The sequence below is a fragment of the Sebastes fasciatus genome, chromosome 6 (genome assembly GCF_043250625.1).
Source record: "Sebastes fasciatus isolate fSebFas1 chromosome 6, fSebFas1.pri, whole genome shotgun sequence".
NCBI lineage: Eukaryota > Metazoa > Chordata > Actinopteri > Perciformes > Sebastidae > Sebastes > Sebastes fasciatus.
The window spans coordinates 11,855,349-11,862,108 of NC_133800.1; the positions used below are offsets into that span (position 1 = coordinate 11,855,349).

At 40.5% G+C, this 6,760-nt stretch overlaps 1 protein-coding gene across 1 annotated transcript in view; it reads left to right on the forward strand.

The window, feature by feature from the left end:
- Nucleotides 1–1,021, forward strand: part of hsd17b3 (hydroxysteroid (17-beta) dehydrogenase 3) — a 9,161-nt gene extending 8,140 nt beyond the window's left edge. Inside the window, exon 11 of the mRNA XM_074637651.1 lies at nucleotides 1–1,021. This exon is cut by the window's left edge and continues 1,896 nt beyond it. The gene's annotated coding sequence lies outside the window, so the exon portion shown is untranslated.
- The last annotated feature ends 5,739 nt before the right edge of the window (nucleotides 1,022–6,760 follow it).

The following is a 6,760-nucleotide window of genomic DNA, read 5'->3' on the forward strand; positions in this document are numbered from 1 at the left end:
TCCCCATGAGAGATAGAGCAGGGAAAAGGAAAAGTGGCTCGAGAAAGAGAGAGAGAGAGAGAGAGAGAGAGAGAGAGGGGAGGTCAGAGTGACCCTGAGTCTAGATGATCCATGACTGGCCTGTCTGTTTGAAAAAGGCAAAGAATAACTTGTCTCTTTTATTTATCCCACATGATGCTTATTGAGTCAAGTACAGTACTTTTACAACGACAATACCAAAAGATAAGAATGACAGACAAGAAATTAATTAACAAACCCCTTAGATCTTAAAAGATCATCATATAAAAGAATATTGTAATGTTGTAGGTTGTAAAAAGTGGTTTTGATTTTACTAACAAAGGCCCACAGTAATTAAAATAGGCCTATAATTTATGGGTGTTTGTATAATGGAATTGTGAATTATTATAGTGAACCTGCCTTAGGGTGACTAATGCATTTTAGTCTTTGGGTTACTTTGAATATCTCTGATGTATTGGTTTCATTAACAGCCGACTGCTATCAGGTCATTAAATGGGCGTAATCAGTGTTTATAAGCCTCATAGATGTGGGTCAGAAGGGCCCTGCTACACGACTAGTAGGTTTTTATCATCAATTCACATGGGCGATCACCAAAAGAAGGAATAAAAGAAGACGACAGTGACCTCTAGTGACTGTAGTAATTTTGCTATAGAGCAGAAGCAGAAATCAGGCACTGTAGCATAGACAGCGTGAAACTCCATATGAGGTGGAGGTCGGGGGCTAAACTTAACTAAGTGCTTTTGTTGCCTAAACCTAAACAAGCTGTTTTGTTTGTGTTCAAAACGTAACGTTTCATTCAGTTTTATAATGTGTGAGAATGTGTTGCTTTTAAGTTTCATTTCACTTTTACAACGTAGTAGGCGAAGCAGGCCCCTACTGACAGACATCTATGAGACTTATAAAGACTGCTAACGCACATTTAATGAACTGATAACAGTCGAATCTGGTGTCATTTTATGTGGCTTGGTATTGATATGTATAAATTGTCAATCTTTGAATGTAATCTTTGTGTGTGTGTGTGTTTGTATATGTATATACAGTATATAAAAAAATAATGAAAGTTTATCTGTAATTGTTCAATCTCTTAACATGCAGTTTAAATAATAGTTAGATAAGATATACTTTTAATGTCCCCATAAGAAAAGTTGTCATGGACTCCATCCTGTAGTTCCACAGAAGATAAAATCACACATGCTACATAGTAGAACAACCAAACAACTCATAGATTCATAACAACTAGGGCTGTAATTCAATCAATTAATATAGTTAATCGCAATTAATCGCAAATTAAATATAAATTTTTTATCCTTTCAAAATGTCCCCTACATTATGTATTTAATACTCTTATCAACATGGGAGTGGGCAAATATGCTGCTTTATGCAAATGTATTTATATATTTATTATTGGAAATCAATTAACAACACAAAACAATGACAGATATTGTCCAGAAACCCTCACAGGTACTGCATTTAGCATAAAAAATGTTCTCAAATCATAACATGGCAAACTGCAGCCCAACAGGGAACAACAGCTGTCAGTGTGTCAGTGTGTCAGTATGCTGACTTGACTATGACTTGCCCCCAAACTGCATGTGATTATCATAAAGTGGGCATGTCTGTAAAGGGGAGACTCGTGGGTACCCATAGAAACCCATTTTCATTCACATATCTTGAGGTCAGAGGTCAAGGGACCCCTTAGACAATGAACATGACAGTTTTTCTTCGCCAAAATTTAGCGCAATTTTGGAGCGTAATTTTGCTTCCTTTGCGACAAGCTGGTATGACATGGTTGGTACCAATGGATTCCTTAGGTTTTGTAGTTTCATCTTCTAGCTAGAAGCCAGATCTAGCTTTAAAACTGAGCCTGCTACAACCTAAAAATTGCAAAAAGGATTTGCTGAAAGTGGCCTTGGACTAAACTATTTGTGTATCACTGAAGCATCATGTTTGAGCCCATACAACACATGACATCCTTTATCTCCAAGCCCTCATAATTTATATATGATATATTCTAAAAACAAGGCTTATATGATATGTTAAAATATATTCAACCATTTAAAACACATTCACATTAATAATTTGTCCACTGTGTAGTTTCTTATGAGAAATTCCTGTGATCATGTAACATTCAATAAAGCCACTAGAGGGCACCAGATATAAAGGTTTCATAGTGCCTCCTGGTTACTTTAACACACGCACACACCCACATACACACAAACACATTATTTAAACTGATGAAGGGTCAGATTATTTATGATCGATGATCTAAGCCTGTGTCCTATTAAAAACAGTCCCTGCCCTTTAGTAAGTGAAGAGACTGAATGATCAAGCCTCACACATTGAAAATATTCTTGTAGAGCAGATGGGATGTGTGTTGTTACCAATTATGTCACACTGAACCAACTGTTGTACTTTTAGGAGAAATAGTAATACATTTATTTTCCAAGTAACTAAAGTTGCTTAAAGGAACAGTGTGTAACAATTAGGAGGATCTATTGGCATAAATGGAATATAATATTAGTAAGAATGTTTTCTGTAAGGGATAATGTACAGCGATAATGTACGCGATGCCCTGAAGGGGTTTCTTTCACAACAATGACCCGCTAGCTGTACATTATCCCACTTGTTATGCTGCTACTTACTTAAGAAAATAAATAATTTTACACAAAAATGGTCCCCCAGAGTCTGACATCAGAACTGCACCCATAGCAACGGTCTGTTATACATAGCAACGGTCTGCTATAAAGAAATAACAGACCGCAGAACGGCATGATTGACCAATCAGAATCGAGCATTCAACAAAGCTGTGTTATAATTAGCGTATAATCACCTGAAAATTAGAATCTTATTTTTGTTACCTTAGAATGAGCCCTTCGTATCTACATACAGAGCGAGTCCTCTTCACGGAGTCCGCCATGTTTCTACAGTAGCCCAGAATGGACAAACCAAACAGTGGCTCTAGATATGGCCATTCGTCTTTTCGTACATGCTTGGCACATGGGAGAAGTTCAGTTGGTTGCAATCTGCAACCTCGCCGCTAGATGCCGCCAGATCCTACACACTGCACCTTTAAAAGAAGTCATTAATTTGCGGAAAAAAAAAAAAGAAAAGAAAGAAAAAAGTAGTGAGTAATGCAATATCAAATTAAGTCACAAACCAGCAACATTTTTAAACGTTTTAAACTACCAGTTTGATTTAATGTAAAACACTACTCTCCACCACTGGGGAATTTCCAAGAGGTGTTTATCTGTAATGTTCCTATAGTTGCACCTCCTTCAAAGCCGCAGTCTGAGCAGTGCAAAATCAAAAGTTGTTTACCCCGGATGTTCCAGAGCAGGGACTTTCCTCACCTGAGGTGATCTGCAATTTAGTGGCGTTAACACATTATGACACCTTTTAATTTACCATTTTCAAAGCCCTTCTAACATCAAACAAGGCTCTCAAGAGTTGATACGTCAATATTACTACTTTCATAATAGCAGGTTATAGGCAGCCAACATAGTTCTCTTCCATTACAGAGCATCAATGTGGGAGAGCGTCTCTCCTGCACTCGCAGTCAGAATAATGGTTTTACCATCAATGGGATCATATTTGAGCACAAAAGTCAAACTGGCTTCAACATGTCTTACGCCTCCAGCAGATGAGAGATTCATTAAGAAATGGGTCAAAGGAATGTCATCGTCCTCATGTGGGTGGTCAAGGCTCCGAGGACAGTCTACTACATGCAGATTGTGTGTGTTAGAGCGGGGGGAAAGAAAAGGAGAGAGGTGCTGCCTGCCTTTGAGGATGCTCCCTGTGGGACTCCTCTCTCCTCCCTGGACACTGCTTGCTTGTTGTTTCAGTAAACAGAAGGGTCCAGAGATGATCCAAGACAAGCACACAGCCACCTCAGCCCACCCAGGAGCCAAGGTCAGGACCACTAACCTTCACTCAAACCCGCCTCACGAATCATTTTCCAGGTTGACCCAGGACTGGAACTCATTCACCTTAAAAAAATCCAAATCCAACATGGTAATTGTTGAATCAAGAAACACGCAATAATGCCGGACTCCCAATAAAAATATCGAGAGTGAATTATCGGAAAGCTATAAATCATCAATAGCTAATTCCATATTTCCCTTCAGTGGCTTTCTCTCTGAACGTTTTCCATCTCCTGGATGTGCTGTGCTTGTCAGCGTGACACACCAGTATAAATATTTGAATATTTAGACAAGCCGAAATATTTCTGTGACATAATTACCACCTTGTCTCTCGAAACTTTGCTGAGCCGAGGCACACGGAGATTCGCTCTCACACAGGAGTTTTTCGGGGGTAATTATTTCTCACGGGAGCAATAATACCTACCACATCACTCCCATCCAGGGACGGAGGTCTTTGAAACTCAAGAAGATAATTCCAACCCTTCATCTTCTCCAAAAGAGCGGGGCTGTCAGGGACGAACGGGCTGCACTGTCTGAAAGGGAAAGCAAACAGGACTGAAGGAAGAGAGGGACAGAGGTAGAAAGGATAAGAGAAAGGGTAAAAAAAGGGAAGAGTTTCAGGGAGAGAGATGGATTGAAAAAGGGAAAAGAAAAGGCCAGTGACTTCTCTGACGGCCCAGTGCTCACATATGGCCAGGCTTTGCTTGTATAGCCTCACTTCAAGGCGAAGGGCCCTGCAAACATAAACAGTAGAGAGGCTGCAGCTGGAGCAGGGAGGCAGCCGCTTGCTTACCGAGACCTCTCTACACTAAACAATGGATCAAGTGACGCACAGGCCTTTGGCAGTGCAACAGAGACCCGGGCGGCTCAGAAAAGCCTTTCTTCCCTACGTTTATATCTTCGCTCTCTCAATATTTACCCCATGGGAAAACACACAATTTTCCATTCCTTTTGTTCCGAAAGGAGGAAAAGAGGAGACCTCCCTCCATCCCCGTCTCTATACCACCTTCAAGACACGACAGGTTCAGAGAGGACAAGTGTCTTTTTGTTTGATATAGGACACTCAATTTTCAACAATCTCCGTCTATAAATCCACTCCATCCTACAGCTCTACAGGTGATGTGGGAATGAAAAAGATTTTTAAGCTTTCCTTCAGCGCAATTCATTGATATTCACACGCACGGCCTATTTCCAGCCGTGTTGAGGAGAAGCAAAACAAAATGAGGATTAGTCTCTCTTACTGTGTGCGTTAGGAACTTAGTATGTGTGCGTGTGGGTGCATCTGTGTTATATCTCTTTTATGGACGGGCACAATGGGGAACGGAAGGGCCCAGGAGCCAGTGAATTAACCCAAATTACAGCTAACAGTTGCCTGGGTAACTGGATAGGAATGAGAGGCAAATGGTGTGTAATTTCTTAATGAAGGGATGGGGGGGGTTCTTCTTTTTCACATTTAGAGACCTCCTCGGCCTGTTACCGTAACAACAGGAGGACTCTGTCCCCCCCTAATGTAGTTGTTTGCTTGCTGAGTCACCTAAAAAGTTTTTTTTCATAGGCCTTGGATACAAACTGTGTATCCTGTTCCCTCATAAACACATGGTCATTTAAATACAAGTTTTTAATGATACTTACATTATTACAGTTGCTGCCCTGAGGAGAATCACACACTAATGATGCAGACCCTGAAAACTCATTTTCTCAGTCAGCTTCTTACTACGAGTGATGGGAAATTTGAATTTGATGATAATATTCTGTTACTGTAATGCCTATTTCTCGCCTCAAATCTTTTCAGAAACATCTTGTAGTTTACTGTTTAGCTGTAAAATGAGAAAGTTTGTAACCCGGCAGCCATGTTGAGATCAAGTTGAGGAAATACCAAGCACCGCCCACCAGCCAGAGCACAGCCAATAGGAACGCTCTCTCTCTGAAATGACCTGTAATTGGCCAAAGTCTTCTGTCACAGGCTAGATTCTTTAAAGCCTGAAAACAGAGCCATTATGAGGTGCAGAAGTCTTGTTTTCTCTCAGAACACTTGAATTACAATATGATGAAAGGTTATTATGGAATTTTTGCCCGATGATGCCAAAAAAAAATCTTGCCTACTGAAGCTTTAATTTGAGAACTGCATATATTTCACTGTGTCTTTAAGAAATGATATCTAAATATCGTGTTTTTTTTCTTTTTCTTTTCTTGTTGCTTATTTAGTCATGTATATTTAATATTAAAGGCGCTTTAATGTTTTTTATGCATTAATACAAGAGCTAGTTCTTAATCAGCTAAGTCTGCAGACCTTCTTAACACATTGCAGAGTGAATGAAAGGAAACCTGAGCCAGAGATGACTGGAGGCCCCGGGTCAGCACGGGTCAACACTCATTCACAGCTTTTTACAAATCAAATCAAACCAAGTGTCACAGTCTGGCTTCTGCAAATAAACCTGCATCGCCAGGGCCGGCCCTCTGCCGCTCCGTCTGACTGTCCGGTTTATAACAGACTCACAGACACCCAGGCTATAGAGGCAGGAAATATAAACAGACTTCTCACCCTGCCCTTGACACAAAGTGAAGAGACACTAATGGGAGAACTGGAAAAACACGCCGTCTCTTTGGTGGTATTTCTCGTGACTCCTTTCTAGGTATGGCAAATTTGCACCACGGCATGTAATAAAACAATCATCCGACTGACTTGAGATCACTCATGGTGGTTGTATGTCTCACTCCAGGCGTTTGACAGCATCCTGCAGTTAGCATTACGGATAAGAGAGCTTTGTTTGCCACTGAGCCATGTTAGCTGGCCTCCATTAGCCTCCAACCACTGTCAGTCT